Genomic DNA, 14,668 nt, shown 5'->3' with positions numbered 1-14,668 from the left:
ACATCATCATAGCTACATGCGGCTGTCCTCTTGTTTGATGGCAGATACTCCCTTCACCCTGGCTAAAAAGGCTAAAATGACCAAAGAAAAAGTGGAAAACAGTTAAACATGAGAGGTTTAGGACAAAGTTTGTGTTTTTTCCATTGTTTAAGCATTGCTTCCAGCCAAGAGTGATACCATATATGCCCCATAGCTGCAGAAAAGGCTAACATTGTTATATTTTTACAAAAAACAGCTGAACATGAGAGGTTTTTGGACCAATTTTGTGTTCTCCATTCTTTAAGCACCGGTTTGAGCACCGTTTGAGCACCGGCACCGTTTCAAAAGTACCGATTTGGCACCGGTATCGGATAAAACCTAAACGATACCCATCCCTATGTAGGAATGAGAAACAATGGCAAAAACTAAACTCAGACCTAAACTCATGAAGCTAAAGCTAGATGTGGAAAAAAAAAACGTGAACATGAGCATCAAACTGGAAAAAACGAAACTTGAAAACATGACATGAATTCCAGGAAACATGAAGCGAGGTAGACAGACGACCTGACCCTGAACAAAGGAAGACAGAGGACTTAAATACACAGAAGGGTAGTGAGGGAAATGGAAACACCAGGGGAAGCAAAACTAAACACACTGAGCATGGAAATACAAGACTTTCAAAATAAAACAGGAAACATGGAGAGATGTAAACCGGGACACACAAGCTTGGTAGGAAGACAGACAGTGCTATGGGAGTATAGGGTGTCTGGCCCATTGCTACGGGCCATTCGATCCCTATACAACTGTTGCAAGAGCTCGCATTGCCGGCAATAAGTCGACTCTTTCTCATCACCCACCACCATCATAACCTTTATGGACAGGATTTCTAGGTGCAGCCAAGTGGCGGGGGGCTTTCACTTAGGTGGCCTGAGAATCTCATCTCTGCTTTTCGCGGATGATGTGGTTCTGTTGGCTTCATCAGGTGATGGCCTCCAGCTCGCACTGGAACGGTTCGCAGCCGAGTGTGAAGCAGCGGGAATGAGGATCAGCACCTCCAAATCTGAGGCCATGGTTCTCAGCCGGAAAAGGGTGGAGTGCCAACTCCGGGTTGGGGATGAGTTCCTGCCCCAAGTGGAGGAGTTCAAGTATCTCGGGGTCTTGTTCACGAGTGACGGGAGCGGGAGATCAACAGACGGATTGGTTCAGTGGCCGCAGTGATGCAGACACTGCACTGCTCCGTTGTGGTGACGAGAGAGCTGAGTGTAAAAGCGAGGCTCTCAATTTACCAGTCGATCTACGTCCCTACCCTCACCTATAGCCATGAGCTGTGGGTAGTGACCGGAAGAACGAGATTGCGGATATAAGCGGCAGGAATGAGCTTCCTCCGAAGGGTGGCTGGCCTCTCCCTTAGAGATAAGTTGAGAAGTTCAGCCATCCCGGAGGGGCTCAGAGTAGAGCTGCTGCTCCTCCACATCGAAAAAGCCAGGTCAGGTGGTTTGGGCATCTGACAAGGATGCCTCCTGGGCGCCTCCTGGGCGCCTCCTGGGCGAGGTGTTCCGGGGATGTCCCACAGGGAGGAGGAGGCCCCGGGGCAGACCCGGGACATGCTGGAGAGATTACATCTCTCGGCTGGCCTGTGAACCCCTTGGTGTTCCTCCGGACATGCTGGAGGAAGTGGCTGGGAAGAGAGAGGTCTGGGCTTCTCTGCTTGGGCTGCTGCCCCTGCGACCTGGAAGAAGATGGATGGAAGTTCAAGGTCAAATTAAGAATGAAAGGGTTAAAACAACACTGTTGCTATGAACTGGTGCTATATAAATAAAATTGACTTTCAAACTTGGTCTATATGGTCATCATATTTTTTTGTTTTTCTTGTTACTCGATCAAATACTTTGTAGTTTTCTTTGTTATTTTACTTTTGCCATTGTAAAATAGACTGAAAGGTAATGCATCTGTTTAACTGCTAATTATGCCCATTTGTAAATCAGCTGAAACTAGCTATAAACATTGAGATATGTATGACTGCCTTTTTGACCAACTTGTTTGAAACTAGAGTTTTTAGATGTATAATACTTGGAAAGATTTGCATTAATTTGGAGTTGAAATTCTGGCCACTATAACACATTTGTGTGATTCTCTGGACCTGAAGGAAGTTCTTTCTTTACCAAGCTCCATTATATTTACTAGCTGTGTTGCTTTTTTCCCCCATTTGGTGCTAGGCAGGTAGTCTATAGTCTGTTTGTAAGAGCTTTTTGCAGCATTGAGAAGTGTATCAGAAGCAAAAGAGTACAGCCACAGGCATAAAAGCAATTACCCAGCTAATGCTGATCTCATATTGAAGCAGAAATCTATCCCACAGAAAGCTGTGTTATTACTGTAGTCTTGTGTGGCTGCTGTTTTTGTCGTACTGGGAGAAATTTCACCTAAATTTTGCATGAATGCAACATTTTTTTAGTTAAAAGTTTCACTTGAAGCATGATGAAAATGGTTATTTCTTGACAGTGAACATCATGTGGTTTTAGTTTTTTTTGTCGTGCCATAAAGCAGTCTGTGCTGTATCATTGCTCAGCACTGACTTAACCTGAGCAAAAACAAAAGCACATATAGTATGTGTTCTCTGTGATGGATTATCGATCTCATTCAAGTCACAAGTCTCTGCAAGTTGATTGGTACACCCAAGTGAGAAGAATGGAATCAAGTGGCTGTCTCAGTGGAGGCAAGAGGCACGAATACATCTACTCCAACTCTTTAAAAAAATAGTGTGCAGGGCTCTCTGAATAATCTAAACATAACAAAAACAAATGCACAGCCATTTAATACATTCAGTAAAATGTGCTATATGGAAGAGTTTAACCAGCTCCTTGTCACAGTTAATAAAATTCTGCTGATCTTTTTTTTTAAACTTTGAATCGTTTCGAATAATTACGTTTCACAACTGCAATTGTAAAACACTAATCAAGTTGTGCTTCCCATGCTGGGCTGCTCTATTGATCCACGCAGCTCATCATGTGTTACAGCCAACTGTTCAAGTCACCTTCTTCATATAGAAGAACAAAGGGGCCGTTTCATTTGAATATTATTTTTTTAGATAAATGTTACAGGTTCTTTTTCTCTGACAGCCTCCTGCTGCTTCTCATGCATCATAATTGCTCCTAATCTATTTTTGTGAGTGTTAGCACAGGCATGACTTGCAACGCTATATTGAATATGTAATGATTTTGGGCCACCGGCGCATTAACACGTGAAAGGAAAACATTATGAGCATTTTGCCTGGGTGGTGTGATTTAAATACATCCCATCGTGTCTGATCCAAACAATTGCTAATATATCCAACGCCGCTGTGTGCAAAGCTGTGTACACACTCTGAAACATGTTGCAGTGTTTCTAAATAAGCCTGGTTGCTGGCTCTCCACAGCACCTCCAGACTTTATCAAACTGTACATCTGGCACATTTCTGAAAGAAACTGTGACCTTCAGCTGTCATTATATGTCAGGGTTCCTGGGTCGTTGACCCAGTGTTTTCTGTTTTGTCATGTTCAGTTTATTTTCACATCTGTGTTTTCTGTGCCAGCATACCGCCTGCGTATTGTGTTCCAGTTATTTCCATGTATCATTAGTCAGACTAAGTTCAGCTGCGTACTCACCGGTTTCTAATCTTTCCTCACCCAGCGTGTATTTAAGTCCTCAGTTCCATCCGATCCTTGTCGTGTCATTGATGTACATGTGATGTTCCTGTCGTCTCCCCGTATGTATGTTCAGTTAGTCAGCCAGCCATTCATCCAGTCTTTCAGTCAGCCAGTCCTTCGTTCCTGCTTTGTTCATTCACCCGCTCCAATAAATCCCCATCATTTCTGTACCTGCGAGTCCTGCGTTTGGGTTCCTTCTTCCTCGCCTCCACACAACGCCTGACATTATAAGGCTAAATTTTTTTTAGATGGACAAATATGGCTGGCTGTGTTTGCCATACATTCCTTTATGTCCCATCTCTGCTCTCGTCTCCCTTCCCTCACCCCCTACTGGTTGTCATACATGGCTGCTACTCTGCAAGCCCAGCTCTGCTAGAGCTTTATTCCTGGTAAAAAGGAGTTTCTCTAATTTTTGGAGGTTTGTAGGGTCTTTACCTTACAATACAAAGCACCTTGAGGTGACTGTTGCAGCTTCAAAGTCAGTCTTATTCTTCTTCAGACTGTAGACTTCTTTGGACTCAAAAGAAAGTCAAAGTTTAAATCTCCAAAAGCTAATTGTTGTGTACTACTATGCATGACTACATATTGTCTAAGACCATAAAAACTGAATGAACAATATATGTATAAAAGCATGCATCATATATGTGTGTAGGAACTACATCCTTCCCATTCTTACAGACAGTTTCAACTGAAGAATTGGATGCACTGTAGAGCAGCAGGGAGGAGCGGCTTCCAGCTGTGCTCTGTTTTGCATTTCAACTGGAAGAACCTCCTGCTGAACACACTTTTCCTGTTGAGACACAAGCCATGTAGGGGGTGAGCGTGGTTGTCCGTAATGGTTCTGAGGATCCCCCCTCTCAGCCTTACTCCACATGCAGAATATCCACATCAGAGCCCAGTACAGAGCCAGCCTCCCTCCAGCCCACCAGGACTTTATTGAGCTTCCCAGCATCTCCCACACTGCTCTTGCTTCTGTGAACTAATAGAAAATTTCAGGGATTTTGCTGCTGATGTTAAAGGACCTCCTTGAGAAGATCACTCTGGCCCCTCCTGCAGACAGGAGGTTGTCCTCTTCAGATGATTACTCAGATGTACTGCCAGATACTTGTAGGATGCCACTTTTTCAACCTCAGACTGGTGCATGTTGACTGGAAAAAGTGCCTTATGACAAATTTCACAACGGCTTCTTTGTCTTGGCCTCGCTGATCACTGGCTACTTAATTCCACTTCATGAAGAATAGTAGAAACTCATCAGCTCCTGCACTCTGAGCCATATACACCATAATTGCTGAGTAATCAGAAAGCTTTTACAGATGACGTAACTCTGGCTTAAATCTGAGGTGTACAATGTGAAACAGAAGGGATTCAAGACTTTCCCCTGAGGACAGCATGGCAGGAATCCTACTGACTGCACAATTTTTTCTCTCTCCAGGTAACATACAGTATTTGGTTTATAGATTTAGATTATGATGACGATAGTAAAACTAATATTAAATATTCAACTATCTAAACAAGGCATAATTTCCCCAACTCTGGCCTACATGTCCCTGCCTTCACGTCTATCGCCCTTCTAAGATATTCGGTGCTGCATTTTGAAATTCACTTTACTCTCACCACTTGATCTGTTAATGATGTCACTGTATAGGAAGATGATCCAGGTCCGTTCTGTTCCAACTTTTTATTAAACACCTTGGTTTCAGAGTGAAAACTACCATTAATGAAATAAAAGAAAAATGTGGATTCAATGAAAAAATAATCTTTCCTGATTATTGACATCAGAATTCCCTATAAAAGGGAGTTAACTGCTGGGCCTTTCAGTTTGTTAAATCGCAGTTATTCCTCGAGGCTGCTGTCTGTGATAGTCTGTGGTGTCTACAGACCGCTTTTTGGTTTTGCAAATGTTGGTGTAAGTGCTGTGATTGGTGATAGAGAAGAGCAGCCACCTTACTGGGTGACAAGATCGTCTCTTACTTGACCATCATTCACTGCAGCTTTCACAAGTTAAAACGTGTGATCCAAACTTCTGTTGATGCTCGTTACAGAGCCGAGTTCTTTTCACATGTTTGTCTGCTGCTGACCTAAATAAATATGCCTCCTTCCCTGTACAGAGATTTGCACATGTGAATAAAAGTGGGTTTTTGCAGAAACAGAAAGTATTCTATCAGAGCACATTGTTTTCTATGTCCTGTATGTAGAATGCACTGTAGTGAACTGTTGGCATCATTTTTAGCTGTTGCGTTTCAAAACTGTCTCAGTTCATTTGAAGTGCGCTTTGGCCCAGAGGTGATAGTTGGATGTCTGCATCATTTTCACATGCGGCTTCGTCGCGACAAAGCTTTAACCTGGATGTGTGGATGGCACGGTGAGCCATGGTCACAGACACTGATTCCTGAACCCATGCAGGGATTTCCATCACCTGTTTTAGTGCAGTGCCACCGGAGGGTCCGGAGATAACAGATGTCTAATATTCATTTTTGGCCTTGTCTCTTACATACAGAGATTTCTCCAGATTCTTTGAATCTTTGATAAGTTTTCGTTTTAGCACTAAAGACCTTTTCACCGTTTTCTTGCCCCTCTCCCAACTTTTTTGAGACATCAACTTCAAAATGCGATATATTTCTTAGAATTACTTTCTCACCTTAAATATTTAATATATCTTCAAACTGTGAATAAAATGTGGGTTTATGAGATTTACGAATCATTAAATTCTGTATTCTTTACATTTTACACAGCATCCCAACTTTTTTGGAATTGGGTTTGTACAACCTTGCAGAGCCATGCGAGGATATACAGTCTCTTAGTCTCCCAGCTTGTATTTGTATTATCTAGAAAAGCACCAGTTTTGCCTCTACTATAGTAGATCTGAGAACAAAAAAACCAGTGTGTGAATGTGTGTGTGAATGGGTGGGTGACTGGATGTGTAAAGCGCTTTGGGGTCCTTAGGGACTAGTAAAGCGCTATACAAATACAGGCCATTTACCATGTTTTTTTGGTTTTTTTTTTTACCATTTAAGAAAAAGCAGGACAAGGTGGAACATTTTATATTGGCAGTGAGTTATGCTACAGTGAAGTGTGTTATTGATGTGAGGAATTGTTTGGTTTGTGCTCAAAGACAGACATAACATGACATTCACTCTGACCCCCTTGCTGTCAGGATAATCTGCCCTGTCAGCTTTCATAAAGAACCAAAGGACACTAAAAGGGGTTCTTTGACTGAAACTAAGCCTCTTACTTGAATTTTAAGTCTTTGCTCTTTTTTATGTGCCCTTCTTCTCCTTTTCCCTGTCTCTGTGCTCAGTGTCTCTGTCTGTCTACTTATCTGTTAATCTGAGCCCCAGCCTCTCACACTCAAACCTGTCTGAAGCCTCTTGAAGGAGGTAGCAAATGTGTTGTAAATGCTTTCCAGAGGTTAGTTAAATGTCTGCAACCATCTGTGTACAGAAACAATGTTTTGCTTCCACTCCAAGCTCCTCTGGTCTGGAACACATCACTCGTTATATGGAATTCACACCCTCTCTGTCACAGGTACTTGTGTTGGAGTTTCTCATTAGCCTCGTGCAACTTGTACGTTTGTCATGACAGTTCTTACACCACAAACACATGACACCGACTTTTCAGTTCTTAGTGCATTGCAGACAGCGGGTGTGAGATTATGCTGTCCAGTGGATGAAGTGTGTCCAATCCCTCGCTTGGAAAAAAGATCAGGAAAGAGCGAGTGTGTGGATGTGTGTGTTTGTGGTCTAGTTTTGTTTTGCTTGCGAGTGTCATTTTGAGCTCTGGACTTTTTGAGGAAGTGGAGTCTTTTTTGCTGGTCCTCGCTTCACCCGGCTGAGTTGGTAGTTGAGGATTAGGATTTGGGATTAATTTTAAAATGAGGTTTTGTGCAGGGAGAGGGTAGGCAAGGCAAAGAAAGAACAAACTGAAAGAAATGTCACATTTAACAACACCTGCTCATGAAGATAATTAAAAATAAGAAGGACTTGAATAATCCCTTAAACAATTTTGCTATAGTTGCAAAGACTGTGGCAGATATGGACAGCTTTATGGTAGAAAATGCATACCGCTGGAATAAAATATATTAGTAAAACATGTAAGTTTAACAAAAGGGGTGCCCTCCTCTTATGTCCTTTCATAGTATTTGTTTAACATGCACTTGCAGCACTATGTAAGACTCTACCTGAGGTGGGGTCCAATTCTGTCCTCAGGGGACTGAGTCAGCCACTTCGTAGTCTTTTGTTGATATCAATCATATTTTTGCCCAAAAGACTACAACATAAAAAATTGTCCACCACAGGCTCAATATGGTGTCACATACATTGGAGGATGGGAGGCGCTGTAATGGAAAGAGATGTACTAAGATAACTTGGAATCCACTTTGTATTGCTGATAATTTGCAGATGGTTCAGCTTACACACAAACGTCTCCTGATCAGGGAAGGCTGAATGATTTTAAAGCACTGGAGGAACCACAGAGGCATACAGACGAACTCTGAAGAGGCCAAAGTTTGCCACAAAAAATATCCCAGGGTACTATTACACCACCACCACCACCACCACGAGTTTGAACCACTGATACAAAGAAGGTTAGAGCCATGCTTTTGTGTTGTTTCCACCAAATTCTGATCCTAACAGCTGAATGTTGTATCAGACCAGGCCAGATTCTTTCAGTCTTCTGTTGACAATTTTGGTAGCCTGTGTGAACTGTCACCTCAGTTTTCTGTTCTGAGCTGACAAGCATGGCATCCGGTGTGGTCTTCTGCTGTGGTAGCCCATCTGCATCAAAATTCAATATGTTTTGTATTCATAGATGCTCTTCTGCATACTTTGGTTGTAACAAGTTGTTATTTGACTTACTGTTAACTTCCTATCAGCTCAAAGCAGTCTAGCTTTTCAACCAAGAGAACTGTCGCTCACTAGATTTTTTTTCTCATGTTTTGACCTTTTTCTATAAATCCCAACAGATCAGAGGTGACATAATTCCAACCATGTAACCTTCAAAGTTACACATATCACTTTCATCCATATTCAGATTCTCAGTTTGAACTTCCACAGGTTCTCTTGACCATGTCTACATACAGTATCTAAATGCATTAAGTTTCTGCCATATGAATCCTGATTAGATATTTGCAGTGGTGGAAAAACCTCTGGCAGAACTAGACTCAGGGATGTGCAGTCATCTGCTGCACCAGCCGGGGGGTGTGGGGAGAAAGAAGAGAAGAAAGGGACAAAGGAACAAAAAGAGGGGATAGGGACAAGGACAAAACAAGGACATGACAAAACACAGGCTAACAGCGAAAGAAGACAAAAATTTTTATGTCATACTGCGCTGGTATATAAACATGTGGGGAGTGAAAAGAGGTGAGTGGAGAAGAAGTGCTCAGTGCATCACCCTACAGCAGCATAACTAATGGATGCTTCAGGGTCACCTGATTCCAGCCTTAAATATAAGCTTTGTCAAAGGGAAAGCTTTATGTCGATGTATAAAAGTATAGGAGTCTCCCAAATCCAAACTGGGATCTGGTTTCACAGAGAGTGCAGTCTGAAACCTTAAAGATCTGCCTCCCAGTCTGGTTTTAGTAAGTCTTGGAAAGACAAGTCAGTCTGCAGTCTGAGAATGAAGTGATCTGTTAGGACAACATGATACTAAGAGCTCTTTAAGATCAGATGGGGACAGATTATTAAAGATTTTGCATGTGAAGAAAAGGATTTTAAATTCAGCTCTAGATTTAACAGGGAGCCAACAATAAGAAGTTAATAAGGGAGAAATATAGAGTAACTTTCTCATCTCTGTCAGTGCTCACGCTGCAGTGTTTTGGATTAATTGGAAGCTTTTTGGAGAATTTAGAGAACAACCTGATAATAATGAATTGCAAGTTCAGCCCAGTAGTAATGAATGCATATACTAGTTTTTCAGCATCACTCTGAGAGAGGATATTTTTAATTTGAGAGATATTGTGCAGATGAATGAAAGTAGTCCTAAATTTTTGTTGAATGGGTTCATTGAAGGGCAAATCCTGTAGAAAAAATACTCCAGGATTTCTCAGTGTTACCGGGGGACAAGGTAATGCAATCCAGAGTAAGTAGTAGTAAGTAACCTCAGCTTTGTCTGAATTTAAGAGAAGAAAATTATGGTACATTCAGACCTTTATGTATGTTTACATAAAGGGCTGAATGTCCTTTAAGTTGAACTACAGGCATGTTTAAGATATGCCTGTAGTGCAACTAATTGATTTGTCATCTGGCTTAATGGATAAATATAGCAGGTTATCATCTACAAAGCAATAAAATATATGCAGTGTTTTCTAATAATAACAATATAGATAAATATAATACTACCAGCATGCATAATGTAAATAGAACTTGTCCCACCACCGAACCCTGTGGTGGTGTTAAAGCTACAAACATACTGGAAACGATACGAAGATTTGGCGACTTGAGGCCATAGAAAGAAATATTTAATGACAAAACTGCTGGCAACATGAGCTTTTCTCAGTTTCAAGGCAAAGTACTGAACCGACTACCAAGAGTGGAAAATACAGTTGACTAACATTTGACCTGGCAGTAAATAAGATAAGATAAGAGATAGAACTTTATTAATCCCTCGGGTGGGTTCCTCTGGGAAATTCGACTTCCAAAAAGCACAGCAACGACCGAAGTTACAGTTACAGAATTGTTATATATATATATATATATATATATATATATATATATATATATATACACACACACACACACACATATATAAATACAGAGACAAATATAAATAAAATATACGAAGGGGATAAATAGAATAAATAGGAATAAAAAATAAAAATACAAGTGAATTGCACATTTCAAGTATTGAGTCTATTGCACTGTTGACTATTTACAAAAGTATTGCACAAGGTATTGTACAGTGAGGTGAAGAGGCACTACAGCTTAGTTGTTCCCCCCTCCTTTGTCCTCCTGTTTCCCCTCCCTCTCCCCTCCAGAGAGGAGTTAAACAGTCTGATGGCGTGTGGGACAAAGGAGTTTTTAAGTCTGTTAGTTCTTGTCTTGGAGAGAAGCAACCTGTCACTGAACAGACTCTTCTGATTGTTTATGGCCGTGTGCAGAGGATGCCTGGCATTGTCCATAATGTCCATCAGTTTCTTTAATGTCCTTTTCTCTGCCACTGGCACCAGAGTGTCCAGCTTCATGCCGACCACAGAGCCAGCCTTCCTGATCAGTTTCTCCAGCCTGGATGAGTCCTTCTTTGCTGTGCTGCTCCCCCAGCACACCACAGCATAGAAAAGTACTCCAGCAACCACCGACTGGTAAAACATCCTCAGGAGCTTCCTGCAGATGTTAAAAGACCTCAGCCTCCTGAGGAAGTACAGTCGGCTTTGGGCTTTTTTATACAGGTGCTCTGTGTTGCATGACCAGTCCAGTTTATTGTCCACCCACAGCCCGAGGTACTTGTACTTGTTGACCACCTCCACCTCCTCCCCCTCTATCTGAACCGGCAGTGGACCTGCTCTAGACCTCCCGAAATCCACAACCAGTTCCTTAGTCTTTGAGGTGTTGAGTTGCAGGTGGTTTGTGTGACTCCATGCGACAAAGTTCCTCACCAGACTTCTGTACTCCTCTTCCTGATCATCCCAGATACACCCCATGATGGCTGTGTCGTCTGCAAACTTCTGAATATGGCATAATTCAGAGTTGTAGCAGAAGTCAGAGGTGTACAGGGTGAAGAGAAGAGGGGACAGCACAGTTCCCTGTGGTGCTCCTGTGCTGCTCACCACTGTGTCAGACGTGATGTCCTTCAGCCTGACGTACTGTGGTCTGTCGGTGAGGTAGTCGGAGATCCAAGCCACCAGGCAGGGGTCCACCTCCATCCTGTTCAGTTTTTCCTGAAGCATACAGGGCCGGATGGTATTAAAGGCACTGGAAAAGTCAAGAAACAGGATCCTGACCGTGCCTTTTCCCCCATCCAGGTGTGAGTGGGCTCTGTGTAGGAGGTACAGGATGGCATCCTCCACTCCGACACCCGCCTTGTATGCAAACTGTAGTGGGTCCTGGGCATGTTGTACCTGTGGTCGGAGGAAGTTGAGGAAGAGCCGCTCTAGAGTCTTCATAAGATGTGACGTCAGTGCCACCGGTCGGAAGTCATTCAGTCATTGGGCCGGTTCCTTTTAGGGACCGGGACGATGCAGGATGTCTTCCATAGGGCGGGCACTCTCCCCAGTCGCAGACTGAGGTTGAAGACTCGTTGTAGCGGCTCCCCAAGTTCAGCAGCACACGCCTTTAGCATCCTAGGACACACCTTGTCTGGGCCTGCTGCCTTTCTGGGGCGAAGCTTCCTCAGTTGCCTCCTGACCTGATCCACTGTGACACTGGGAGATGTTTGGGAGGAGGGGAGGGGGGGAGATGTCTTGCTGCTGAGAGAGGGATTGGAGGAGGGGGGTGTCATGGTGTCAGGAAGGGGGGGGAAGCGAGGGAGGCAGGAGAGTGGGGGGAGGACTCTGTAGTGAAGGTAAATATGTCAGTGGCAAATGAACATAGGCAACCAGAACCTGCACTGTTCACAAGCGACCAGCCGTCAGCTTCAAAGTGCTATGCGGCAAATTGTTTCCAGTGTAGACACACCTGCAATTTCATTCGTGAAGAAGACTCCCCAGTTACATGAATAAATTGGAATCTATCAGATAGATGCAGTTCAAACCACTGCAGCACACTCCCTTTAATTCCGAGGATGCTGTAATCCTGTTAGATCTCAGTGATAAATGGACTGAGCTCTAACAGGTCAAGCCTAGCCTGCCAAACATCACGCTGAAACAAAAACAAAAAACAATCTGTTCAGCTGAGACAGTCTGTTACACATGCTTGACTCTGTCCAGATCAGGATGCTCAGTAGTCAAAATCAAATTGCCTGATTTTGACAGTTTAATAAAAAACACAAGAATTTAAAACAAGTGTTTTGTTGTTTTGTGGCACAGCCAACAAGCCTGTACTCTGTTTATATCAATGACTCATGATAGTCCAAGCAGCAGACTGTGTTTGCTCTGCACCGGCTGCATTCGAATACACACGTTCAGCATGTGACAGCATTTAGCATCCATCATAATTTAAATACAAATGTTACAGAGTCTTAAGAGTCCAGTGCACATCGATAGCGACATATCAGCATTACCTACAGGTTATTAGTCACTTCTCATCAAAAAGGAAAAAATCTTCTGCCTCCTTGTTGTTAATGACTGACCTGAGGTCACTGATTTCCCAAGAGAAAACACAAACATTTCTCTTATTCTTCTAAAAGTCTGATTTCACCATTAAATGACAGCATATAGGCATAAAAGCAGCCTCACCAAAGTGCTCTCTGACTACTAGTAGTCAATTATTGCTCCTAATATGTATTTAATAGTGACCAGCATACAGATCAGAGTCCTGGTCCAGTGGCAGTCTCTCTGCAGGTTTGGAAATGCAGATGCAGCACTTGCGGAAATGAGAGCCCATGATCATCTATCTTCGGGGTTAAAGCTCTCATTTGAAAACATAGAGTTACACATTAGAGGGATTGGAGGGATACACATTCGATTTCTATATTTGAGCTGAATACTGAAAGGCCAACTAAGTGAAGCACTTGAGATTTTTAGGAGAAAAGAAAAGTTAAATCATAACAGCATACGACCGTCTGTTTATACTAGCTCACTGATCAAAAGAATTCGAATTTTCATAGCTTTAATGATTAAGATGAACAAACCTCACATTAAAATGTTGGATTTAGGCGAGGGTATGGATAGAAGGGGATCAAAGGAATTTTCTTTGTTTTGAAGTAAGCCCTTTGGGTTTTTAATATCACCTGCACACATTTTATGTTTGCCCTCAGTGTATTTTTGCCACTGTAGTTCTTAATTGTGTTATTCTTCCAACTGTATGCAATAAAGTGAACCAAACTTGTTAACCTTAATCCTCTTCAGCAGATGTGATAAAAATCTACCCGGATGAAACCTGACAAAGTTCAGCAGCACTTTAAGGCAAATTTCCACCTCACTTTCAGCCTTTTGTTTAAGATGGCACTCTTGCAAATATAAGTACATTTCAAGGACCTTCCGGGGCAAGCAGAGCATGAAGCCGCAGACATTTTTCAGAGTGACTATCTCATTTCACAGCCAGTTTGTGGTGCGTCTCTTTGCCTCCTGGCTGTTGGAGGCTGGAGGAGATGTGGCACAGACGGGGAGAGCAGGTCAGAAGGTGCAGACACCATCATCGATCCTTCCCAACTGCATCTCCGGGAGCTCTTGAATGGGACATCTGAGAGGAGAGTGCGGTTGTGCATGCGTGCGTATGTGTGTGTGAACCTAAAGCACGTGTGCCCGTGTCTGAGTGTCGGTAGCATGGGGAGTATGTGGGTGCAGCCTCACTTGCAGAGTCTCAAAATAGAGTGAAATTCCTGCTGGGCCTTTAGAACAAATATTTATTTGGAGGAATGTGACACTCAAACCCTCAGTAGCCCAGCACTGATTTTCATGTAAGTAAAGGCTTTATTTTAACATTATAGCAATGCTGAAGAAAACATAAACTTATCACAGGACTTTGCAGGTTTTCACACCAAGTGACACAATTTTTTATGTGCATATTTAAATTGGGAAATCCCAAACTTGAACTCATTAAGGTTATGATCCTGGTCTTTTAGCACCATATCTGGAACAGTAGAAACCCATTTACTGCTAGCTCATTAGGACAAACCCAAACAGCTAGTGCTAAAACAGTGAAACTCATCTGCGTTCCAAATGTGCAAAACAAATGGGAGTATGAAATGAACACCGGCGCAAGGCATTAGTCCCCATGCTTGACTAAGCTAAATTAACGAAGTGTTTTGTGTAAACACACATGTACAGACAGCATTTGAATTTTTCCTGCAGATTAAAAAGAAAAACACAGAAATACTTTTTTACAGCCTTGAATACTCACAATCAATACCAAAAGTGGTGGAGTGTAAAAGTTTGAGAAAATAAAGGTGGATACAATTCAAAGGGGATTTTCTTT

Source organism: Maylandia zebra, linkage group LG18, assembly GCF_041146795.1.
Source record: "Maylandia zebra isolate NMK-2024a linkage group LG18, Mzebra_GT3a, whole genome shotgun sequence".
Lineage (NCBI taxonomy): Eukaryota > Metazoa > Chordata > Actinopteri > Cichliformes > Cichlidae > Maylandia > Maylandia zebra.
Note: the sequence above shows the minus strand (reverse complement) of the source record.